The 7119-nt window shown below is 33.5% G+C and overlaps 2 non-coding genes across 2 annotated transcripts; one reads left to right on the forward strand and one right to left on the reverse strand.

Annotated features, from left to right (window-relative positions):
• The first annotated feature begins 385 nt into the window (after positions 1 to 385).
• LOC119471863 lies at positions 386 to 447 on the forward strand. The gene has a single exon (XR_005200955.1). It is a non-coding gene; the product is annotated as a U7 small nuclear RNA (small nuclear RNA).
• A 5641-nt stretch (positions 448 to 6088) lies between these two features.
• On the reverse strand, positions 6089 to 6228 carry LOC119471845. Its single transcript, XR_005200937.1, has one exon. It is a non-coding gene; the product is annotated as a U4 spliceosomal RNA (small nuclear RNA).
• Positions 6229 to 7119: the final 891 nt, after the last annotated feature.

The following is a 7119-nucleotide window of genomic DNA, read 5'->3' on the forward strand; positions in this document are numbered from 1 at the left end:
TTTCTAGGAACACAGCCACTAAATAACAAACTAAAATCTAGTAAAAATATAGTCTAGAGGTATAGCTACAAAACTAAAACAGGATAAAACATTTGCCTAAACTACAACTTAATATGTTTCTTTTAAGCGTAGAAATCCTAGTTCCTGACCCTTTCTCTCTCTCTCTCNGCACACCACCATGTCCAGTTAATTTTTGTATTTTTAGTAGAGACGGGGTTTCACCATGTTGGCCAGGATGGTCTCAATCTTTTGACCTTGTGATCTGCCCACCTCGGCCTCCCAAAGTGCTGGGATTACAGGCTTGAGCCACCGTGCCAAGCCAAATTACTTAAATTTTTTATAAAAAATTTAAAGTAGTAGAGAACATGTTTAAAAAGACATGATGTAGTGGCACAGCTCTTTTCGAATTTGTCTAGCAGATTTTCAGTTTTTTAGCAGAAAACCACCCCAATCAATACACACACAAAGATGATGTGGCTAATCCTCTCAGAGAGCTCTTTCAAGTTTATATAACAAATATCTCTCTTTACATGCATTTTTTCTTCTAAAAGTTCTCTTATTTGAGTTTCTTAGACGTTCTATATTTCCTATTTATCATTCTATTTAAATTTCTCTATAAAGTCATCCAAATTCTCATATTCATAAACACAAAGAAAAATGTTTCAGATCATCTTGCTTGACCACTAGATGACATCTCATACTATTCATCACTTCTTCCTTCCCATAAACCTATCCTCCTTCAGTCTCTTGACTCTGTTAGGGATCCCCTGTTCCTCAGCTTGTTCTTTTTTTTTTTTTTTTTTTTTTTTCTCTTGACCTCGTGATCCACCCGCCTCGGCCTCCCAAAGTGCTGGGATTACAGGCGTGAGCCACCGCGCCCGGCCTCCTCAGTTTGTTCTTTAAGTGATGCTGATCCTCAGCCCTCTGAAATATGTTTGTCTTTGCTCTTTGAGAAACATTAAACTTTCCTTCTTTAGCTCTCACAAGCATGGCAAATATATAGCAGTTGAAGATTCTTGCCACTTTATCCTGTGCTACATGCCCATGAAATAAAATAGAATTCATTTATAAGTCTTTCCCAATCCAAAATTCTCAAAATCCATCACATTTTGAATTGGGAATAGGGTTTATTTCTCCAGGAAAAGTCTGAAATCATGGGCAAATCTCACCAAGGATGTGGGAATAAACTTAATGAAATGTAAACCCTGTTGCCTCTAAGTACAAGAGAAAAATGGTGAGAAGTAAGATAAAATTTGTAATTTCAGAAAGTTCTGATCAATTGTTGAACTCAAGTAACAGCTTTCTTTTAAAGAATGGCAACCTAGTGCAGCTGTATTATTGTCAGGGGTTCTGGACCTTCACATTAGTAGTTAGGATAAAAGGGAAGCAACAAAGGGAGGAGGGTATAATGAGGCAGGTTCAACTCCCACTTCCTGTCAGGGTCTGAACGTTTTTCTTTTTTGTGGAGACTGGGGAATCTTGTTGGCCAAGAGGTGGGTTCCATTCAGTTAGTTGAATAGCTTAGAATTTTATTTTTGGTTTACAATCTGAAAAGTAAATGTCAACTGAGGACAAAAATCCTTATAGATAATACATTGGCTAGGCTTCTGTGATTAGTTGTATCAAAGTAAAGATAGGATTGTTTATTAGGGGACCATGAAATTTAATCAGTGAAGACTTGTTAGAATTTTCACCCAAGAAAAGTTATAAGAAATCATTTGTAGAGGACTCTATTGTGTCAAGGGAATATCTCTTTCTTATGCTTTTATTTTTCTCAGTCAAATTTCTTATTAACATGTTTATCAACTGAAGTGATAACAAGACTTAAATTTCTAAAATAGGTAACAAAGTTGCAGGAACAAGACCGTGTTTAATGGATTAATCCTATCTCTGTTAGGCCTTCTTCAAAATAATTAGAAAATACTGCATTCATCAGAGGATAAAACATTCAAGCAGAAATGGCAAAATAAATACATGTGAGCAAAGAGGATGGACTGCTATGTAACTCTATAAATTGTCTGGCATATTTATTTGTTTTCCATTATGTTTAGGGTGTTTCAAAGGATTATGAAAATGAGATAGAATGAAGACGAGTGTTCTTCTCTTGTAGCAAATTACTTTTTAATACATAAGTTAATTGAACTGTTTTCCCACAAGGAAGATGACAGACAATATCAACTATCAAAACTTTTAGAGAAAAGTGTTGCATTCTTGTTAAAAATTAAGAAAAAACCATCCTGTTACATTTAGTTTTATTAAGTTACAAGAGGAAATGAAGCATAATTTTTTAAATGAATATAAACTGCTGAAAAGGCTACATTCTCTTCACTTATTTTAAATAATTTTATTTATTCTTCATTGTCTTAGGTAACCATCATTGATCATCCTATTATGGAGAATACTGTAATCAATATTAGCACTTGGAAAAATATCTTAAGGATTGAGAGTGTGCATTTACACTAATATATCTCATAAGCAGAGAAAACGTAGGTGACTGCAGCCAGTACCACCATTCAGTCAGGGCAAGAGACAAGTTCACTGGGATAATGTGTGTCTCCCTCTTCTAAACCATGTTCCTGGCACCAGAAATCCTTCAGTTCTTTCACTAAATGATGCCAACCCTCATCCATGTACTATACCAGCCTCTTCCCAGTTTCACCTTCATGAATTTAGATTACATGTTCAATGTGATCATACCTAGCTCATAGGAGTGGCCAAAGAAGAGAAGTGTGAGAGAATGGAGTTTGGGAAGAGAAGGTAGGAGGCCCAGGGACCAGCTTTCCTCCTGTGGCCACATCTGCATTTTTGCTCACACTGTTTTCTCCATGTGATATTCTCCCTACTCTTCTTGTGAATTCTGACTTATCTTTCAAAGCTACTCAGGTAGGCATGCCACTAACTTTTCTAATTTGTTACTACATGTTACTATGTTTACATGTTACTATTACTTACACATGTTACTATTATTGTCCTTATCATATGATATTACATGGGTTTTTTGCTACCTTTCAATTTCCCATTTGAACCCTTGAATGCTGATAAATTATTTCTTTACTTTTTGTTTCCCCAATGACTTCTCCAGTGCATAAAATAAATTATCACATGATGGAAGTTAGTAAATCTTTTTAAACTAAGTAATGATAACATATTATCTATTTAAACAAAATCTGGGATTCTAATCAACTATTCAGTTGGTTACTCAGATGAATTTATTGTGTAATATTCTTGCCATTGTGAAATTGCTATTTTATATGTACCTCCTGGAACAAGTGGTATTTTCATTGACATGATATTCCATTCATTAAATTGTTATCTAAGGACAAGAGGAAATTGGTAAGAAGATAAAATTTATAATTTTAGAAAGTTCTGATCAATTGTTGAATTCAAGCAGTCAGAATTCAAAAGGATGAGTGCTAACAGAAATAAATGCAATTGGTTTAATGAAAGTTTGTATTCTAGGCTAATCCATGGAGACTTCATACTTGATAGCATGATTTGACTATTCATAGCAAAAGGAAAAATTTCATTATTGTGTGTCTTATACTATTTTGTGAAAAACTGTGTCTTGTATCATTCTGTATAACTCTATAAATTTGTTTTTGTGAAAATGCTAAGTAACCACAGATATAGTTTTTTCTTTTAACTTTCATTTTAAGTTCATGGGTACATGTGTAGGATGTGCAGGTTTGTTACACAGGTATATGTGTGTCATGGGGGTTTGTTATATAGATTAATTTACCACCCAGATATTAAGCCTAGTATCCATTAGTTATTTTTCCGGATCCTCTCCATTTTCCTACCTTCTACCTTGTAATAGGCCCCATTACGTGGTGTTCCTGTCTATGTGTCCATCTGTTCACTTCATTTAGTTCCCACTTAAAAGTGAGAACATGACATGTTTGGTTTTCTGTTTCTGTGTTAGTCTGCTAAGGATAATGGTCTCCAGATCCTTTCATGTCTCTACAAAGGATATAATCTAGTTTTATTGAGAAAATATCAAGAAACCTATGAGCCCCTAAATATTCTTTCCCACTAATTACAATGATTTGAATTGTAGCTGGGGCTGTACTTAATCCTGAACATATGATCATATTATCAGTAGAAAAAAAGGATTATCCCAAATAAAACCCATGTATTGATAATATAAAAAATATATATTTATAGCCCAAATCTCTCCTCTGGGTTCTAAATTCCAATTCAACTCTTAATATCCATAAATGGATGCCTCAAAAATGTCAAACTCAAAATGCAGAACAGAACCTTTTATTTTTACTAAATTTCCAATTTTCCACATATCAGTAAATGTTCTATCATATACCAAATTTCTAAAGGCAGAAACCTAGAAGCTTTTTTTTTCTTCCAGTTTGTTCTTGCCTCCTGCTCACCATGACATCCAATTTGTTAGAAAGTTTCAATGATTCAAGTTTCAGTCAATTTTCCTCTAAATATATTATGAATTTCTCTTGCTTCCTTGTCTAAAGCTACCACATTTGTCTATCATGTTGATCCTCATATGAACTTCTGTAGCAGCCTCTCAAGCAATCTCCCTGCTTGCACCCTTGCCACCTTCCTTACATATCATCTTAAAATTTGAAGCAGATCTTTTCCTTTCTCTGCTGAAAGCCTTTCTGTTGCACTTGGAATAAAAATTCAAGTGCCTTCATGAATCTGATCCTTCTTGCTTTCTCCCTGGTGGGTTGCTCAATACAACAATACCTTTATTGTTCATTATATGCCTGCCACATTTTTCTTCACCGAGTTCTTCTGCTTGTCATTCACTTTATTACAGTTTTTATGCAACTACCACCATTTAACTATTTAATTCAATATTTCAATATCCATTTCTCAAAGAATGTTACCACATGTAATGTAGCTTCATTCCACCCCCCCACACACATTTTTCTTCATTCCTTTTTATTCTTTCATAGCATTTACCCCAACTTACAGTTTATTCTTCTACTAGCGTTTATGTTCATCTCTCTTATTCTTTCAGAATGAAGACTCTGTCTGTTTGATTTACTACTCTATTTCCATTACCTCACATGGTTCCTGTTGCATAATAATTAATATTTGTTGAAAAATAAGTGGATTTAGGATAGATTTACTAATATGTAGCCTACTGAAGCACCCTGGAAAATAAAATGTAAATCATACAGATGTTTTCCTCTTATAACTTTATTAAGATAAGATGGAATACAAATATATAAACAAAGAAAAAACCAGGCAGTGGAGTTCTAAATTTAATTTGTAAAAGTGATAGGTTTTCCAAAATATCTATCCATAGGATAGTGAAAGACTTGCGCTATTTTCAAACTACATCGGTTCTTATCTTTATATTTGAGGAAGATGAAACTCTTAACATGTCAAATTTCACCTATTAGTTTCACATTTTACCTTATAATTTAAAAGTGACTTCCATTGTCACTGAGGTATCTATCAAAAACATGTCTATAAATATCCTTTGCTCATTTTCTTGAAATGAGGTGTGAATGAAAATTGTAATTCATTGCAACTTCATAAAAATAATAGTCAAGCTTTTTTTCTGTGAAAAAAAAACTACAATATCCATGCTTGCTTTTCAATGTTTGGTTTTGGTTAAATGACATAACAGATTAAATAAATGATGCTGTGATATAAAGACAGCCAGTTTAATATATTAACTATATGCTATATTTTCTCATGTACCTATAAACAAAACTTGTGCCCAAATACTCGATATAGATATTTAAAATGACAATGATAGATGGCCAGATTAAATGAGTTAACTCAGACATTATTTTTTTTTTTTCTGAAATGGTTAGCTAATTACAATAGAAAATCCTTTTTTTAAGCCCAGATAGCCCCAAGATTGCATTTGTTTGCTGTATTTTGTTTAGACACAGTCTATATTTTACCATTCTTATAACACCTAAGAAGCTGTCTTTCAGTATAAAATGGAAATCATTCCAATCAGTATTATCTCTACAATTCAGTCTCCTGGGGAAAGAGTTCTAGAGAAAAAATGGCTATGTTTGTAGCAATTTGAAAATAAACCATGCTGGACGAGGTATGAAATGGGACAAATCTTTTTTTTTTTTTAATTATTCAGTCTCCGTAAAGACTGTCAAATTTGCCAATGCCTACTGTATTTTAAGTCTTCATGGTGGGGTATTGAGAAAAGTTTTCAATTAGCAATAATTGCACCTCAGATAAACCTCATTGGCTGCAATACTGCCATTGCGCAAAGCTGAAATGGGACAAATATTAACATTTATATGTTTATTTTTCCTTTCTTCTGAATATTCTTAGTGAATAAATGTATTCTTATGAGACAAAGCAGAGTTTATAATAACTGCATTACATCATAGAAAACCATGCAGTTGAGGTTTTAATATTTTTGTTTTGAAGCGAATCTTGTGATTTTTCTACTTGCTATGAGTCAAAAATTTTGAGACACTAATAGATAGGAGGAAACAGTTAAAGGATTTTTATAGTTCTCTTTATTCCCTATTAAAATAAAAATATAAACGATTTTCAGCTACTACGCATAATGCTGTCCACCACCTCTGCTTGGTAGGTGCAAATTCAACAGTCTGAATCCTTGGGGTCAAGCTATTGTGGTTTTCATATGTTGGAGGCAGACACATTAGGGAGAGGGTAGATTACAATGTCCACTTGACTTAATAATTGAATATAACATGATAGTTTATTTTTCAGACTTGTTCATGGTCTAAGAGTGCAGTGGTTAGAGGTGAAGCAGGGGATAGAATTTATCTACTACCACACTACCATTTACTGCAGTCTTTAAACAATTCTTAAACAGAGGAACAGATCTTTTCTCAAATGGATTTACTGAGAATTATCATGCAGTCCCCAAAGTGAAAAACCTAAAATACCAGAGATATATACGTAACATTCAACTTTTCTGAGTGCGAACTTGTACATATCTTAAAGAAAAAAGGGGATCCTCTTTTTAGGGTAATTTTGTAGTTTTTAACAATATTCTCTTTTCCTATATGGAGGGAAACATTATGTGACAACAATAAATTAAGATTTCACCCTAAATCTCCCATAGTTCACCAAACTATAAAATAATAGCTGAGACAAAATATCAGCTGAACCTATATTAACTCTGGGATT

Source organism: Cebus imitator, unplaced genomic scaffold (assembly GCF_001604975.1).
Source record: "Cebus imitator isolate Cc_AM_T3 unplaced genomic scaffold, Cebus_imitator-1.0 Scaffold76, whole genome shotgun sequence".
NCBI classification, from domain to species: Eukaryota; Metazoa; Chordata; class Mammalia; order Primates; family Cebidae; genus Cebus; species Cebus imitator.